We start from the raw sequence: 18,010 nt of genomic DNA on the forward strand, positions 1-18,010 counted from the left end.
AATCAAATTCTTCTCAGGATTTCTTTTCTTTTCTTTCTCTCTGTGTGTCTGTCTTTCTTGTTGTAGAAATTGACAAGTTTATTCTAAAAGTTATATGGAAATGCAAGGGACCCCTAATGACCAAAACAATAATGGAAAAGCAAAAGCTAAAGTGCATACACTACTTTCTATAAAGCTAAAGTAATCAAGACTGAAGTTTAACAAATAGATCAATAGAACATAATAGAAAATCTAGAAATGCACTCATATATATAAAGTCAACTAGCTTTTTTTTTTAAACAAAGGAACAAAAACAATTAAGTGGGAGAAGTAAAGTCTTTTCAACAAATGGTGCTGGAACAAACCACTAGCTATCCAGATGGTACAAAAAAGAAACTTGACCTCAACCTCAAACCACCCACAAAAATTGATTCAAGATGGATTATAGACCTAAACATAAAAGCTAGATTTCTAATGCTTTCAGAAGAAAATGTAGGGTAATACTGTCACAAACTTAGGGTAGTCAAAGATTTTTAAAAACTAGACCCAGAAGGCACTAACCATAAAAGAAAAAATTGATCAAATGGACTTTAAAAACTTCTGCTCAATGAAAGACACCATTAAGGGAAAAAACAAGCCAAAGAATAGTAGAAATATTTGCAATATGCATATCTGACTTGCAACCAGAATACATAAAGAACTCTACCACTCAATAATTAAAACAACCTACCCAAAACTGAGCAAAAGATTTCAAAAGGCACTTCATAAAGAAAATGGCCAATAAACAATTAAAAAGTGTTCAAATTCATTAATCATCAGGGAAATGCAAATTAAAACCACAATGAGACACCACTCCACACTCACTAGAAAAGCTAAAATTAAAAAGTCTTTGCTCACTTCAGCAACACATATATTAAAATTGGTATGATACAGAGATTAGTATGGCCCCTGTGCAAGGATGACAGGCAAATTTGTGAAGTGTTCCATATTTTTAAAAATAACCTTATAGTGATAATCATTTCACAATATTTACATATATCAAATCATTACATTGTACATCTTAAATTTAAACAATGTGACATGTCAATTATATCTCAATAAAGCTAAGGGAGAAAAGAAGACTGAAAACACCAATGTTACCTAGGATGTGTTAACAATAGGGATTTTTCAGACATTGTTGGTAGGCATGTAAAACAGTACAACCCCTCTGGAAAAAGTCTGCCACCAATTCCACCCTTAGATATTCACCCAAGAGAAATAAAAACATATGTCCACGAAGTTCAGCATCCTTTCATGAAAAAACTCAGAACAAATTGGGTATAGAAGGGAATGTACTTCAACAAAATAAAGGCCATTTATGGCCCACAGCTAACATACTCAATGGTGAAAAGACTGAAGGCTCTCCCTCTAAGATTAGGAACAAGACCATGCCTTTTCAACATAGCACTGGAAGTCCTAGCCAGAGAAATTAGGCAAGAAAAAGAAATGGACACCACCCAAATTGGAAAGGAAGAAGTAAAATTGTCTCTGTTTGTAGATGATATCACCTTATATAGAAAATCTTTTTAAAAAAAATCCATGAAGGGGCACCTGAATGGTTCAGTTGGTTAAGTGTCTGCCTTTGGCTCAAATCATGATCTCAGGGTCCTGGGATAGAGCCTGAGTCAGGCTCCCTATTCAGCGGGAGTCTGCTTCTCCCTCTCCCCTCTGCCCCTGCTCGTGTATGCTCTCTCTCTCGCTCACTTTCTGTCTCAAATAAATAAATAAAATCTTTAACAAAATTAAAAAATTTAAAAAATTAAAAATCCGTCAAAAAACTGTTAGAACTAATAAATGAATTCAGTTAAGATGCAGGATACAAAATCAATATATAAAATTCAGTTGCATTTTTATACACTAACAACAAACTATCTGAAAAAGAAATAAAGAAAACAATCCCATTTGCAATAGTATCAAACACAATAAAATACTTAGGAATAAATTTAATCAAAGGGGAAAAATCTGTATACTGAAAACTGTAAGACTTTGATGAAAAAAATTGAAGAAGACACAAACAAATGGAAAGATATCTGTGTTCATGAGTTGGAAGAATTAATATTGTTAAAATGTTCCTACTCCTCAAAGCTATATATAGATTCAATGTAGTCCCTATCAACATTCCAATGGAATTTTTTACAGCAATAGAAAAAAAAAATCCTAAAATTCATATGAAACCACAAAGACCCTGAATAGCTAAATCAATCCTAAGAAAGAACAGAGCAGGAGATATCACACTTCCTGATTTCAAACTATATTACAAAGTTATAACATAATCAAAACAGTACAGTACTGGCATAAAAACATTTACACAAACCAATGGAACATAATCAAGAGCCTAGAAATAAACCTATGTGTATACAGTGAACTAATATTTGACAAGAGAGCCAACAATACTCATTGGAGAATGGATAGTCTCTCCAATAAATGGTACTGAGAAAACAGGATATTCAGGCAAAAGAATGAAATTGGACCCCTATCTTACACCACTTACAAAAGTTAACTTGAAATGGATTAAGGACTTAAGTGTAAGGCCTGAAACTGTAAAACTCCTAGAAGAAAACATAGGGGAAAACTTGACATTGGTCTTGGCAATGATTTTTTGGATGTGATACCGAAAGCACAAGCAACAAAAGCAAAAATAAATAAGTGGGACTACATCAAACTCAAAAGCTTCTGCACTGCAAAAGAAACGGTCAACAAAATGAAAAGATAACCTACAGAATGAGAGAAAATATTTGCAAACCATATATCTGATAGGTCATCAATATCCAAGATATATAAGGAACTCATACAACTCAATAGCAAAAAACCCAAATAATCCAATTAAAAAATGGGCAGGGGACCTGAATAGATATTTTCCCAAAGAAGAGATATTAATGGCCAACAGATACATGAAAAGATGGTCAACATCACTAATTATCAGGGAAATGCAAGTCAAAACCACAATGAGGTATCACCTCACATTTATAAAAATTATTATTTAAAAAAAAGAGGTAACAAGTGTCAGCAGAATGTGGAGCAAAGGAAACCCTTGTGTTGGGGAGAATGTAAATTGGTACAGTCATTCTGGAAAACAGTATGAACTCCTTAAAAAGTTAGAAATAGAACTACCAGGGACGCCTGGGTGGCTCAGTCATTAATGGTCTGCCTTCGGCTCAGGTCGTGATCCCGGAGTCCTGGGATCGAGCCCCGCATCGGGCTCCCTGCTCAGCGGGAAGCCTGCTTCTTCCTCTCCCACTCCCCCTGCTTGTGTTCCCTCTCTCTGTGTGTCTCTCTCTGTCAAATAAATAAATAAAATCTTAAAAAAAAAATAGAACTACGAAACAATCCAGCAATCCCATATTTGGGTATATATCCATAGGAAATGAAATCACTATCTCAAAGATATATCTGGACTCCCATATTCATTACAGTATTATTCACAATAGTCAAGTCAGGAACAACCTAAGTGTTGATGTATGAATGGATAAAGAAAATATGGTATATGTACATAGTGAAATACAATTCAGCTATAAAAGAGAAGGAAATCCTGCCTTCTACAACAATATGGATGGACCTTGGAGACATTATACTAAGTGAAATAAGTCAGACAGAGAAAGACAAATGCTGTATGATCTCAAATTATATATGGAATCTAAAAAAGCCGAACTCATTGAAATTGAGAGTAGAATGGTGGTTGCCAAGAATGGGGGTGGTAGAAATGGGGAGATGTTGGTCAAAGGGTACAAACTTCTAGTTATAAGATGAATAAGTTCTGGGGATGTGATGTACAGCGTGATGAATATACTTAACAATACTATATTATATACTTAAGAGTTGCTAAATCTTAAATGTTTTTACCACCAAAAACAACAACAACAACAAATCCCCCCCCCCACAAAAAAACCACAGGTAATTATGTGAGGTAATAGAGGTATTAACCTTATTGTGGTAATCACTTTGCAATATACATATGTATCAAATCATCACTTCATACACCTTAAACTTATATAATGTTACATGTCAATTATATCACAATAAAGCTGGGGAAAAATATGTGCACAAAAAGAGTTGTAGACAAATGTTCTTAGAGACTTTATTCATAGTAGCCAAAAACCACATAATTCACATGTCGATTAACAGATGAACAAAAAACAAATTGTGCTATATTCATATAATGGAATACTACTCAGCAATTAAAAGGAACAAACGTACTGGTACATACCACAATGTAGATGAACATTTCTCCAAAGAAGATACACAAATGACCAATATGCACATGAAAAGATGCTTAACATCATTAGTCATCAGATAAATATAAATCAAAAGCATAACGAGATACCACTTCATACTCACTAGGATGCCGAAATTAAAAAAGACAGATGATATCAAGTGTTGGCAAGAATGTGGAGAAACTATAACCCATGCATTGCTAGTGGGAATGTAAAATAATGCAGCTACTTCGGAAAACAAGCAGTTCCTCACAAAGTTACACAAAGAATTACCATATGACCCAGCATTCCACTCCTAGGTATACACCCAAGAGAAATGAAAACATATGTTCACACGAAAACTTGAATGCAGATGTTCATTGCAGCATTATTCATAATAGCCAAAAAGAAGAAACAACCCAGTCGTCTGTCTCTGGATGAGTAGATAGCAAATGTGGTACACCCATACGATGGAATATTATTTGGCCATAGAAAAGGAATGAGGTATGCATCCGATACATACTACGCATGGATGAACCTTGAAACCATTATTTTAAGTGAAAGAAACCAGACACAGAAGCCCACATATTGTATGATTCCGTCTATACGAAATGTCCAGAATAGGCAAATCCAAAGAGACAGAAAGTAAATTAGGGGCTACAAGTGGGTGGGTGGGGTAAAAGTAGTAGGTAATTAGTAATTAGAGTTACTGCTAATAAGTATGGGTTTTTTGGGGGGGTGGGGAGAGTTGGTGATGAAAATGTTCTAAAATTGGTTGTGATGATGGTTGCACAACTGTATATGAATACACTAAAAACCACTGAATTGTACATTTCAAATAGGGAATCTGGGGGAATCTGGTTGGCTCAGTCGGTAGAGCATGCAACTCTCAATCTCAAGGTTGTGAGTTCAAGCCCCATGTTGGGCATGGAGCCTACTTTAAAAAAACTAAAAAATAGGGGCACCTGGGTGGCACAGTTGGTTAAATGTCTGACTCGTGGTTTTGGCTCATGTTGTGATCTCAGGGTCATGAGATCGAGCCCAACGTCAGGCTCTGTGCTCAGCATGGAGTCTGCTTCAGATTCTCTCTCCCTCTCCCTCTGCCCCTCCCACTTGTGCTCTCTTGCTCTCTCTAAAATAAATAAATAAATAAATAAGTAAATAAGTAAATTTTATGGCATTCAATTATATCTCAAGCTATTATTTAAAAAAATTTTTAAAGAACCATTTATACAATCCTTTTCTGTGAGTTTTCTGTTCATTTCCTTCATTAAATTTTCTACAGAATTTTTAGTATTTTTATTTTATTCATTTATTTGAAAGAGAGAGAGAGAGAAAGAGAGAAAGAAAGCATGAGCAGGGGGAAGGGGCAGAGGGAGAGGGAGAAGCAGACTCCACACTGAGCAGGAAGCCGGACTCGATACTTGATCCCAGAACCCTCGGATCATGACCTGAGCCGAAAGCATTCACTTAACGGACTGAACCACCCAGGCACCCGAATTTTTAGTATTTCTATAACTGATTTTTAGGAACTCTGTATGTAAGGAAATTAGCCTTTCATCTGTAATATAAGTTGCAAATATCTCTCCCTATTTGTTGTTAATCTTTTGTTTTTATATATAGGGTTTTTTTTGTCAAACAGATTTTTCATCCTTTTTTATCTAATGAAATACATCAAGAGTTTCTTTTATGACTTCCAGGTTTTTTGTCATTCATATTTAGAAAGGCTTTTCTCTCTGTGAGATTATAAAAACACTTTCCTGTGGTTTCTTTGAGTGCATTTATGGTTTCAATTTTTACATTGAAATTTTTGATCCATCTGGAATTTATTTTCATATAAGGTGTGAGGAAGGAATCCAACTTTTTTAAAGATGGCTACTAGTTGTGCTCATTGATTTCAAATGCTCTCCCTCCTCCAACATAGGTTAGTACCATTTTCATATTTGGGTCAATTGGGGGGCTTCTCCATTCTGGTCCATTGATTTTTACTTATCTATTCATGTGCCAATAATGAACATTTGTATAGAACAGTGATGAAGAGCATGTATATCGGAGCCAACTTTCTGAGTTTAAATTCAACCTCTGCAACTTACTGGCTCTGAGTTTGAGCAAGGTCATCATAATGGGCTGTTGTGAGGATTAAATGAGTTATTTTATCTAAAGTGCTTAGAACAGTACCTGGGACATAGTGTTTTGTGTTAGCTATTTTATTAATAAAATTTTATAGCCTTATAATAGATTCTAAATCTGGTGGAGCTAGTGCCCCACTATATATTTTCTTTCTCAGGATATTCCTGGTTATTCTAGTCTATTTAGTTTTTCTATATAATCTTTACAATCAGCTTGTCTTAACAAAATAAGCAAACAAGCCAAATAAAATCCTGTTTTTACTGAGATCATGCTAATTATAGATTAAATTAGGAGCACTGACAGCTTTATGATTTTTAAGTCTTCCTTTCCAAGAACACAGTATGCCTTTCCATATGCCCAAGTCTTCTTTCAGGTTCTTCAGTAGTGTTTTATAGCCTTCTTCATATAGTCTTGCACATTCTTGTTGGGTTTATTGCTAGGTATTTTCTCTTGCTATTGTAAAAAGGGGCTTTTGTTCTTATCTGAATACATAGAGGCTATTGTTTTTATTTCTTTTTAAGATTTTATTTATTTGACGGAGAGAGAGATAGCGAGAGAGGGAACACAAGCAGGGGGAGTGGGAGAGGGAGAAGCAGGCTTCCCGCAGAGCAGGGAGCCCGATGCGGGGCTCGATCCCAAGACCCTGGGATCATGACCCGAGCCGAAGGCAGATGCTTAACTGACTAAGCCACCTAGGGGTCTTTCCCAAGGCTATTAAATAAATCATTGGTTTTAGTATATTTTGTCTAATTGCCTTGTTGAAGTTTCATACAGTTTATAATAGATTTCAACTTATCTGGGGGCTTTCCAGGTTAAGTATTTGTGTCACCTGCAAATGATGTAATTTTCCTTTTCCTTTAAAATTTTTATGTCTCTTATGTCTTTTTCCTAATAGTATTATTGACTGAAATCTTCAGAATAATGTAAATAATGGTAGGAAACAGTAAAGAGTGAAACTGTTTTTATAATTATACCTAGAACTCCTATCTCATACTTCCTCCTTCTGAGATGAAGACAACATGAAGGCAAATAAAAGATTTAAAATTTTAAAGAAGAAAAAAATAAATAAAATGAGATTTAAAAAGAATCTTAGATATAAGAATTTTAGAAAAAGCTCCTATGTTAGGAAAAAAAGGTTATACAAATGTAACTCTGCGTAATCTATACAGTGTAAAAACACCCACGAATAAAAAAATACCAGAACAAGGAGAGAGAGGTCTCAGGAGAAACCAAACTTGCTGACACCTTGATTTAGACTTCTAGCCTACAGACTGTCAGAAAATAAATTTCTGCTGTTTAAACTAAAAAAACCCCACCAAAAACAAAAACAAAGAAACCCCAAACAAACAAACTAACAAAAACCCTACTAGGAATAACAGCAAGTATATAAATGGTGAGGGCTGTCTGTAGTGGGTTTGGAGGTGATTATTTTTCTGCTTCATTACACCTTTCTGTACTACATTTCTACAATAAGCAAGTATTTCTTTAATGATCAGAAAAAACACAAACAGAAAAAAAAGAATTAAGTATACTGCTTTTTGGCTGAACGTGACTTTGAGCTTATGTCTTGACATTTGAAATCCCTATCACCATGTTCTCCTCAGTCCAGTTTTGTGATCTACATCAAAAATGCTTTATCTATATCTTCCATCTGGCTAGGTAGTCTACGGTCTAATCCCATGATGATGTCACTTCTCTTCTGCTCTTCTTTTTATCTGAATCCAGATGTTCTCCAACATGCTTCCACCCTCAGATTTGTGACTAGATACACATGCAGCTATAGATCTTTTTGATACCAAACTGCTTTGCTTCTCTTACGTATCTTAAATATATTTCTTTTTCTTTGCCCATGATTCTTCCCACAAGACCTCTGAATGACACACAGATGGAAGTATCCCAGCGGCAAATCTGCTCTTTGGTACTCCTGAGCATTAACTCTCCTTGAGCAAGCATTGTTCTCAAGTTTTTGAACCCTGGGATGTCTCCTAAGACACTCCAAGGAAACCCTCTCCAGCCAAGATGATGACTAATACAACTGTTGGAGATACAGCGTTCTTGGAGGAAGTCCAGAAACCATATTGATTGGCTTTATTACAAATTCATACTATCTAACCTCAACTGGATGCTCATGGCTACTGGGTAATCTTTTAGTCATCTCCTTCTGACTTTGTATTGCATTCCTTACAACAGCTGCCCCAGACATTTTCCATTCTCAAATTTCCAAACTAACCCTTTGCCCCAACTCCCAACTCTAAGTAGATAAACTATTTTACTGAGAAGATTGAAGTCATCTGATTTTTTAGTCCTTCAATTTCCTTCCCCTATGCCTTAATATTTCTTTTTGTCTTCAGTTAATCCTCACCTCTTCCTTCCCTCTCTGAGAAAGAATCTTTCCTACTTCTTACTAAGATTAATCTCTCCACCTGTGCTCCTGAGTCCATGTTCTTTCAGTTTCTCGAGGACCTTGCTCTATCAATTATCCCTTACATTTGCATCTTTAATCTTGCCTTTTCCATTAACTCCTTGCTATTTACCTGCACATGTTTAAGTGATCCCTTAATCTAAAAAAATCTTTCAAAGGCTACTCGCGGAAGCTTTCTTCTCCTTTTGTTTTTCAAAGCCAAATTTCTCAGAAGGGTGTGCTATATTCATTATCCCCCTCTTTCTCACCATCCATTCATTCACTCAGTAATCCTTTCAGTGTTGCTTCCATCATTCAACTCAACTATTCTCTTGAAAGTTACGGATGATCACTCAATCACTGTAGTAGATTCGAAGGATCTCTTCTTAGTTCTCCACCTGTGACAACTGAAACTGTTGACCATCTTTTCCTTGGAAATCTCCTCCTTGGTTTCTGTAAGGTCATATTATGTCATTTCTTTTCATACATTCTGATGTTTCTTCCCTGATTCTTCTTCCTTCTCTCACCCCCCCCCCTTTTTTTAAGATTTCATTTATTTATTTGACAGAGAGAGAGGACAAGCAGGGGGAGAGGCAGGCAGAGGGAGAGGGAGAAGCAGGCTCCCCGCTGAGCAGAGAGTCTGATGCAGGGCTCAATCCCAGGACCCTGGGATCATGACCTGAGCCAAAGGCAGAAACTTAACCAATTGAGCCACCCAAGCACCCCAGAATAAATTCTGGAGGTCACTTTAGCTAGCTTTTCAATTTATTGAGCAATGCCAATTTAGTTAGAAATTAATTCTCAGCATTTCACATTTCTTTTTTTTTTTTTAGATTTTATTTATTCATTTGAGACACAGAGATACAGAGAGAGAGCGAGCATGAGCGGGGGGGACGCGGAGGGAGAGGGAGAAGCAGGCCCCCCACTAAGCCAGGAGCCCGATGTGGGGCTCGATCCCAGGACCCTGGAATCACGACCCAAGCCGAAGGCAGACGCTTAACCATCTGAGCCACCCAGACGCCCCTCTTTTTTTTTTTTTAAGATTTTAAAAACTTATTTATTTGAGAGAGAGAGAGAGAACAAGCGTAAGTGGGGGTGGGGGGCTGGGGGGCTGGAGAGAGGCACAAGCAGACTGCCCGCTGAGCAGGGAGCCCGATGCAGGGCTTGATCCAGGAACCCTGATATCATGACCTGAACCAAAGGCAGGTGCTTAACTGACTAAGCCACCCAGGCACCCCTCTCACCCTCTAAATATAAGGATCTCCCAAAGTTCTGCCCTTATCCCCCTCTCTCGCTACACTTTTATTCCTCAGTGATCTCATCCATTCACATGATTTAACTACTGACGATATTTCCTCTTCCAATCTCTGTATCAGTCTTGAATCCCTGCTGACAAGTTCATTTGAAAGGTGTGCTGGCTTTTCAAGCTCAGTTGATTCTAAATCAAACTATAGCAGTAACCTTTTAACTAACTCCACTTAACAAATTCACCTAGTCTTCTGTTTTTCACTTTTCATTTTTTAATAATATGCTTATGCTGCTCTTTCTTGATTTTTAAGTTTTAGATATTATCTTTGGACTCTTATTTGAAGATGAAAATTATCTTTTTTTACCACTTATACATACTTCCCATCTTCCAATCTCTCTAATATATAGTACCAACTTTAGCTTAAAATATTCAGTACTTATATTTTTATGCTATATAAATATTATTCATAACCAAGCTGCAAGGTATATTATTAGTACATTGTTCCTTCTTATACAACTTTTCATTTTTCTTGGAATAATGGCCACTTTCTTGGTTTGCTTGGAGTTTCTAAGTGTTAAACACGACTTCTTTTTTTTTAAATTAAAGATTTTATTTTCAAGTAATCTCTACACCCAACGCAGGACTCACATTCACAACCCTGAGATCAAGAGTCACACAGACTCCACTGACTGAGCCAGCTGGGCGCCCCTAATCATTATTTCTTTAACGGAAGTATTCATCTCTAACTCTCCAACTGAATGCAGTCTAACACAACAGGCTTTTTAAAAAAAGATTTATTTATTTGAGAGAAAGAGAGTGCAACGGGGAGAGGTAGAGAGAGAAGAGAATCTTAAGCAGAGTCTGTGCTTAGTGCAGAGCCCTACCTGGGGCTCAATCGCATGACCCTGAGATCAGGAGCTAAAACCAAGAGTCAAGATGCTTAACCGCCTGGGGCACCCAGCGTGCCCCTAACACTACAGATTTATCAGTTCTATTTTTTATATTCTTGTACACATTCCTCTAGGAGTTTTCTGCTGCTCCAGTTTGAATTGGTTGTTTTCTAGCTCTTCTACACAAATGGTTGTCTGGGACTAGGCTTCATTATCGTCCTAAGACTTCTCTTAACCTCTCTCCTGTGTTGTTGGATCTCTTGTTTCTAGATCCCATAATTTTATCTTTTTAGATTTATTTCCATTTTTTGAGGAAACACATCCTTCAGTTCCATGAGAAAAGCTGTGTGGGAGTTAAAATTTATAAGCTCTTGCCTATCTAAAAATCTACATTCCATCTCATGGTTGATTGATAATTTGGCTTGGTACAGAATTTTAGGTCAGAAATAATCTTCGCCTAGAATTCTGAAAGTATTGCTCTATTGTTTTTTAGCTTCCAGTGTTGCTGTTGAGAAGCCTGATGGCATTCTAATTTTTCTGTTTTCTTTTTTTTTTCAGTGTTATACTTCTGGACAGGGCCTCTAAATTTCTCATATTATTTCTCCTACTTTCCCTTTTTTTGGCTTCTTCTGGGCAATTTCCTCAACTTTACCTTTCAGCCTTTATATTGAATTTTTTTCTTCTTTTCTTTTTAGAGGGGGGAGGGGCAGAGGGAGAGCAAGAATCCCAAGCAGGCTCCACACCCAGCGCTGAGCCCCAGTCTCACAACCCCCAGATCACAACCTGAGCCAAAATCAAGAGTCAGACGCTTAACCAACTGAGCCACCCCGGTGTCCCTGAATTTTTTATTTCTGGCATTCTAATTTCTAAGAACTCTTTTTTGTTTTTGTTTTTTTTCTTTGTAGCAGGCTAGTCTTCTTTAATGGATCCAGTATCTTCTCTTTTTTCCTCCTGAGGATATTAATAACAGCTTTCTTCAAGTTTTCTTTTCCTTGTATTGTCACCACTTCTGAGTTTCCTCCTCCTCTGCCCTGTCAGTTTTGTCTTGGCTTCTGACTATCATGTTCGAGACTTCCTCCACATGACTGGTGACCCTTGAGTATGTCCATCCATATTTAGAGTGAGATATTAAAAGACTGGTTATCTGAATGGATGGAGCTTGTTAACATTGATCTTTTACTGTACAATGAATAGGTTGAGACCTGGTCATTTCACAGTGGAACTCCTAAACATCAGATTCGTAGGGACTTTTTCTGGGGTTACTTCAGTTTCTCCAGAAAATATTCCAGACTTATGTCTGGAAGGGATCCATTTGGCAGCCAGCATTCTGAGAGCTAAGCAAAGGAAGGGAACAGGGTATCAATATTTGGCATACAGACACTGTCTTAATCTCCTTGTTTTCATTAGACCATCTTACCTCTGCTCTGAGTCTCTCATTCCTGAGTTGAGAGTTCCTCCAGTTTAGTTTCTCCAAACTTCTGCTGGATTCAGAAGGGCACTGACATTGATGCTTGATGAAGGGGAGAGGATCTGGGGACCTAACTGCTCCTTATAAAGACTTTCAACAAATCTTCCTGTTTTCAGCTTTCCTCACACCCTCAATTTCAGAGTAACTATCACTTCCAATTCCTGACCCCTGGACCTCTGTTGCACATATTGACACCTTTCCTTTTTGTAGGTAGTCATCAGCTTTCTCTGCTAAATCAGTTCCTACTTAACCATCTGCTGTTCAGCTTCTAAAATTTAGTTGATACCTGTCTGTTACCGTAATCTCTTCTCTTGTTCTGTTTGTCCTTTTGGCTTTCTATCCTTCTTCCCCTTTACTATAATTTTAGTGTGTTCTACAGAGAGAGCAAATAAACATGCATATTTGGCCTGACACTTTCTAGTAGTGATCTATAACTGGTTACTTACACGTCCATTGTCTCTCCAACTAGATTATGAACTCCTTAAAAAGAGAACTATATCCTCCTTACCCTTTTAGTTCCAGCACCTAGAGTAATAACCTTGCACAGGGGGCACATTCAACAAATACCGTTGAGTGAATGAAGAGATGAATGAATGAGTTCTCTGCATACCTTTCATCACCTAGCACAGTGCTGTGAACACTGAAAGCACATAATAAATACATGAATTCAAAAAGGAAAGCCTTATGATTGACATTTTGTATTTAAAATTTCAAATATATGGTTCTCAGAAAAACTTGTTTGCCTGACATAGTTTACACAGTTACAGTATTTACGGTGTATACTACAAATTTAATGTAATCATGCTAACCAAGTTAACTACTGAAGTGAATCCTGACTTCATTGTTTGGAAAAGTCTCAATCTTAACGTCCTTTTCAAAAATAAACTTTGGTTTTTGTTTTGGCCACATCCTTCATGTCCTACTTTTTATTTTTTTTAATAGAAGAAGAAAGGGATAGGAATATATTAATCACAAATTAAAAGACTATACAAAAGCCACTGGCTGAATTGAGTACAAGCTTCTGGACAGAGATGAGAGAATTACAGAGTATTCATACTGAAGTCTTCCATCTTCAATACACTAACATAATGAAATGCAGCCATAGTTTTTATGTCACTTTAGGTCAATATTCAGAATAATTATATTGATTTTTCTAGGATCTGCTTTTTAAAATGCTCAAGTATAGGGCACCTGGTGGCTCAGTCAGTTGAGCGTCTGACTTTGATTTTGGCTTAGGTCTTGGTCTCGGGGTTGTGAGGTGGAACCCTATGTAGGGTTCTGAGCTCAGCGGGGAGTCTGCTTGGGATTCTCCCTCTCCCTCAGCCCCTCCCCCTGCTTGTGTTCTCTCTCTCTCTCTCAAATAAATAAATAAATCTTTAAAAATAAAGTAAAATGCTCAAGTATACTAAAATATAGTTTGCAATAGATCCAAATAAAGACAGCTTATGCAATAAGCTTGGTAAGAGAGCAAATTTCTCTACCACAAATCATATTTGCTTATTACTCTAGATAAGCTGGTTTCCTCACTGTCCATTCAAATACCATTATTGCTGCAGTGCTCACACTGCCTAAAATGTCCTCTTCCCTCCTCCTAGTCAAATTCAGCCGTCTTTCAAGGTCCGACCTGAGCTTCTGTTCTATCTCTTCAATAGAAGCTTCCATGTGACCTCTTCTTCCTGGTGACCTGGGGCACTTCTTGGAACCACATACCCTGACACCTGGTTACACTCTACACCACTCTTGAGTCATCTTCCTAACTAGCTTGTATGTATCTTGGCAGCAAGGCCACACATTTCTGTAACTCATAACTCCTAGTACTACTTTGGGCACATAGCAGATGCTCAAACAAAAGGTTTTTTTCTTTTCTTTTCTTTTTTAAGATTTTATTTATTTATTTGAGAGAGAGAGTGAGTGAGAGAGAGCATGAGTGAGAAAGAGAAAGAGAGAGAGCATGAGCAGGGGGAGGGACAGAGGGAGAAGAAGACTCCCCACTGAGCAGGGAGCCCGATGCGGGGCTCGATCCCAGGACCCCTGGGATCATGACCTGAGCCGAAGGCAGACGCTTAACCGACTGAGCCACCCAGGCACCCCCCCAATTTTCTTTTTTTCAAAATAAAAATAACTTCATTTTTATTGTGATTGTGGAAATGCTGCATGATCATTATAAAAAAAACCTCAAACAATACAGAAAAGTGTGAAGAAAAAGTAACATGCCAGCACTGAGAGAAAACCACTAATAACATTTTGGTAAACCTCTTTTCCAAACATTCTGGTATGCATATAAACATGCACAGACATAAGATATATATAATTTTATATAAATGGTATTACACCATTCTGCTGTTCTGCAACTTGAGGCAACAAATGTCGATTTTTCAGTATTACTTCCTTGTCCATCATTGCCTCCTGGATTTAATTTTATTTTAAAAGTAGCAGTGTGCTTCCAAGGAATTACCGGACAATTATCATGACAAATAAGGCTGCGAACACTGGAATTACATATTTTTCAGGCTACTCATTCTTTTGTCATCAGATCCACTGTGATTATAATGTGACTAAATTCATCTATCTGTTCATATTTTAAGGTATCAGTCACCTGGTAAATGTCTTCATGGACTACCCATTAATGTTTGCATGTTTTGTTACACATCTTTCCTGAGGTTTCAGTTAGCGAGTACATTCTTACATTCCTCCTGCAAGTGATGGAGGTGGTGATACTTTCCGGTATCAGTTTCGTCCCACTTGCACGGCCTCTTAGTACTAAAAGACTTTTAAATGATAGTGGTGATGGCAGAACCTACTTCATAATTTGTTCATGTAAAATCCATTAAAACTAGGTTTTTGAGAGATAATAATTTAAAGCTCTGAAGGTCCTTTTTGGTTCCTATGTATCTCGAAAAACAGCGTGCAACACATGAAGTTCCTTCTCATCAATCTCCATGCCAGATGAAAACTTCCAGAACTGTTTTTTAAATCAGGGCAAGGAGAAAAGAACAGGGCAGGGAATCCTTGGCTGCAAGAGCCGGCTTCAAAGAATTCAGTGTGCTGGGAGCAGTACCCAACTGGGCGCGACTAACTGCACCCTTTTGCACCAAAGCCAGAGAACAAAGATAAAGGGTGAGGAAATGAAGGAGATTCTTGAAGTGACTTCCCAGGAGGAATCTCAGACTGGCCACACCCAGTCCCTTCATCTTGGTAAATAAATCAGCAAAACTGCAAATGGGCTGAGCGGCGTCCCTGCAGGAACCTCTCCCACAGAGTGGGGATTTCTTCCTTACTGCTCCTACATGCAACTTCCCAGACCCGCGCTTGCCTGCAGGGGAAGTGTGTGCTCTCCCCAAGTCGTGGCATGTTTATCGGATGAACAAACAAACAGCAAATAGCTCTTGGAGGGTTTTCCCTGTTTCCTGGCAGCAGAAGGACGGCAGCTGTTGTATGGTTAAACTGGGGATTTGGCCTTTTTAATATAGTTTTAGAAGTTTGGTGTAGAAACTCTCCTTTCTGTTCCTATTTGATGCTTAAATTGAAATTTGAACTGTTCCTTCCAAGACGCGCTAATCTTACTGGAAATGGACTGTAAATAAGCATGGCCCATCCAATCATCCAGCAGGCATTCATGAATTTATTCACCCAGCATTTAGAGCACCAAAAACAAGCAAAGGCACTGAATGAGGATTCAGAAATAAAATATGCAGTCTCTGCCATCAAGGGAGTTAACGATGATACTTATCACAATGACATAAGCAGCTGGCTTTGCTGGAACGGGTATTATGTGCCAAGATTACTAACTGCTTTAATCTGTTATCTCATTACGTTTTCACAACTTTGAAGTCATATACTCTCCATTTTACAGATGAGAAAGCTAAGGCCTGTTAAAGCACAGCTGTATCTAATAAAAAGTCCACCTGAACCTAAGGCTACGTAACTCTAAAAAGGCTTTCTCTTCAGTGATTCATGGGGAAGTTTGACACTACAAATTTATAATCTAGATAGGGATGTAAGAAAGACAGAAAAATCCCTTTCTTCTCAACTCCACGTGATATCTTAGGAAAGAGATTCTACGTTCGCCAATTACTACGTGTAAAATATGATAGAACAAGTGCCATGAGAGAGATCACTTTTTTAAAAAAATATTTTATTTATTTATTTGACACAGAGAGAGCAAGAGAGAGAGAGAACAAGCATAAGCAGGGGGAATGGCAGGCAGGGGAGAAGCAGGCTCCTTTCAGCAAGGAGCCTGATGCGGGACTCGATCCTAGGACCCTGGGATCATGACCTGAAACGAAGGCAGCCGCTTAACCCAGCCACCCAGGCACCCTGAGAGAGATCACTTTTGAATGGAGGTAAGGGAGGGCAAGGAGGAGAGGATGTGATAATCACAAGGACTGTTAGATGTGTTACTGGAGCCAGGTCTACCTGAGAATGGTCAGGAACGTAACAGACGTGCAAGAAAGTTCTACACAGAAAAGCAAAACAAAGGTGTGCAAGGGGAAAAGCATAGGAGTGTTTGGGGGGAAAGTGAATGTCTTTGTGTGGTTAGAGTCTAGGTTATGAGTAGGAAAGTAGCGGTTGGAAAGGCTGAGGTTAGATCATGAGTGGCCTACAATGTAAGGTAATGGAATTCCTATTTCCTTAGTAGGCAATACAGAACTATGGACATTCTAAGCAGGGATGGACAAGCCCATAGCTGTGCTTTAGAGAATTATATTTATGAAAGATTTTGTAGCAAGTAGTTCTCAACCTTCAATTGTTATCAGGATCACCTGCAGAGCTTTTAAAATGCGTGTGCCCCACAAAGAGTTCCAGAGCCACAAGAACTCTCATAAACTACACTTAAATGTGGAGAATGATACAATCACTTTGGAAACCTGGGAACATGTGCTAAAGCTGAACATACACATTCCCAGCAATTTCACTCCTAAGTACATACCTCACAGAAATCTATATACCAAGAGACATAAAAAAGTATGCTTATAGCAACATTGTTTGTGCCAATCCCAAATTGAAAACAACCCAAATGCCACCTACTGTAGAGTGGATAAACTGTGGTTTAAATAGAAAATGGAATTCTGTATAACAATGAAAAGAACTGTAGCTAAGCCCAACAACAAATGAGAAATACAACATTGAGCAAAAGAAGCCAGACACTGAAGAGTACATGCTCTATGATTCTAGCAATGGAAAGTTCAAAATCAGGCACATAAAGGTTATGGTGATAAAAGTGAGACTAATGAGGGGCACCTGGGTGGCTCAGTTGTTAAGTGTCTGCCTTCGGCTCAGGTCATGGTCCCAGGGTCCTGGGATCGAGCCCCGCATCGGGCTCCCAGCTCCGCGGGAAGCCTGCTTCTCCCTCTCCCACTGCCCCTGCTTGTGTTCCCTCTCTCGCTGTGTCTCTCTCTGTCAAATAAATAAATAAAATCTTAAAAAAAAAAGTGAGACTAATGATACCCTAGAGGGGATTAATGACTGGAAGAGGGCCTGGGAGAGGCGTCTGCGGTGCTGGTAATGTTCTCTATCTTTATCTGGATGAATATTATATGAGTATGTTTATTTTGTAGGAATCCATTGTGCTATATGTTTATTATTTTGCACGTTTCTCTACATATGTTATATTGCAAAACATTTTTTTACTTAAAACTTCAAAAAATAAAATAGCATAGGCCC

The 18,010-nt window shown here is 38.0% G+C and overlaps 1 protein-coding gene and 1 non-coding gene across 2 annotated transcripts in view; one reads left to right on the forward strand and one right to left on the reverse strand.

Annotated features, from left to right (window-relative positions):
- The window catches only part of C11H11orf49 (chromosome 11 C11orf49 homolog), a 186,497-nt gene that overhangs the window by 66,701 nt on the left and 101,786 nt on the right, over nt 1-18,010 (reverse strand). The window lies entirely within an intron of this gene.
- LOC123326255 lies at nt 865-972 on the forward strand. The gene has a single exon (XR_006540966.1). It is a non-coding gene; the product is annotated as a U6 spliceosomal RNA (small nuclear RNA).

Source organism: Neomonachus schauinslandi, chromosome 11 (genome assembly GCF_002201575.2).
Source record: "Neomonachus schauinslandi chromosome 11, ASM220157v2, whole genome shotgun sequence".
Classification (NCBI taxonomy): domain Eukaryota; kingdom Metazoa; phylum Chordata; class Mammalia; order Carnivora; family Phocidae; genus Neomonachus; species Neomonachus schauinslandi.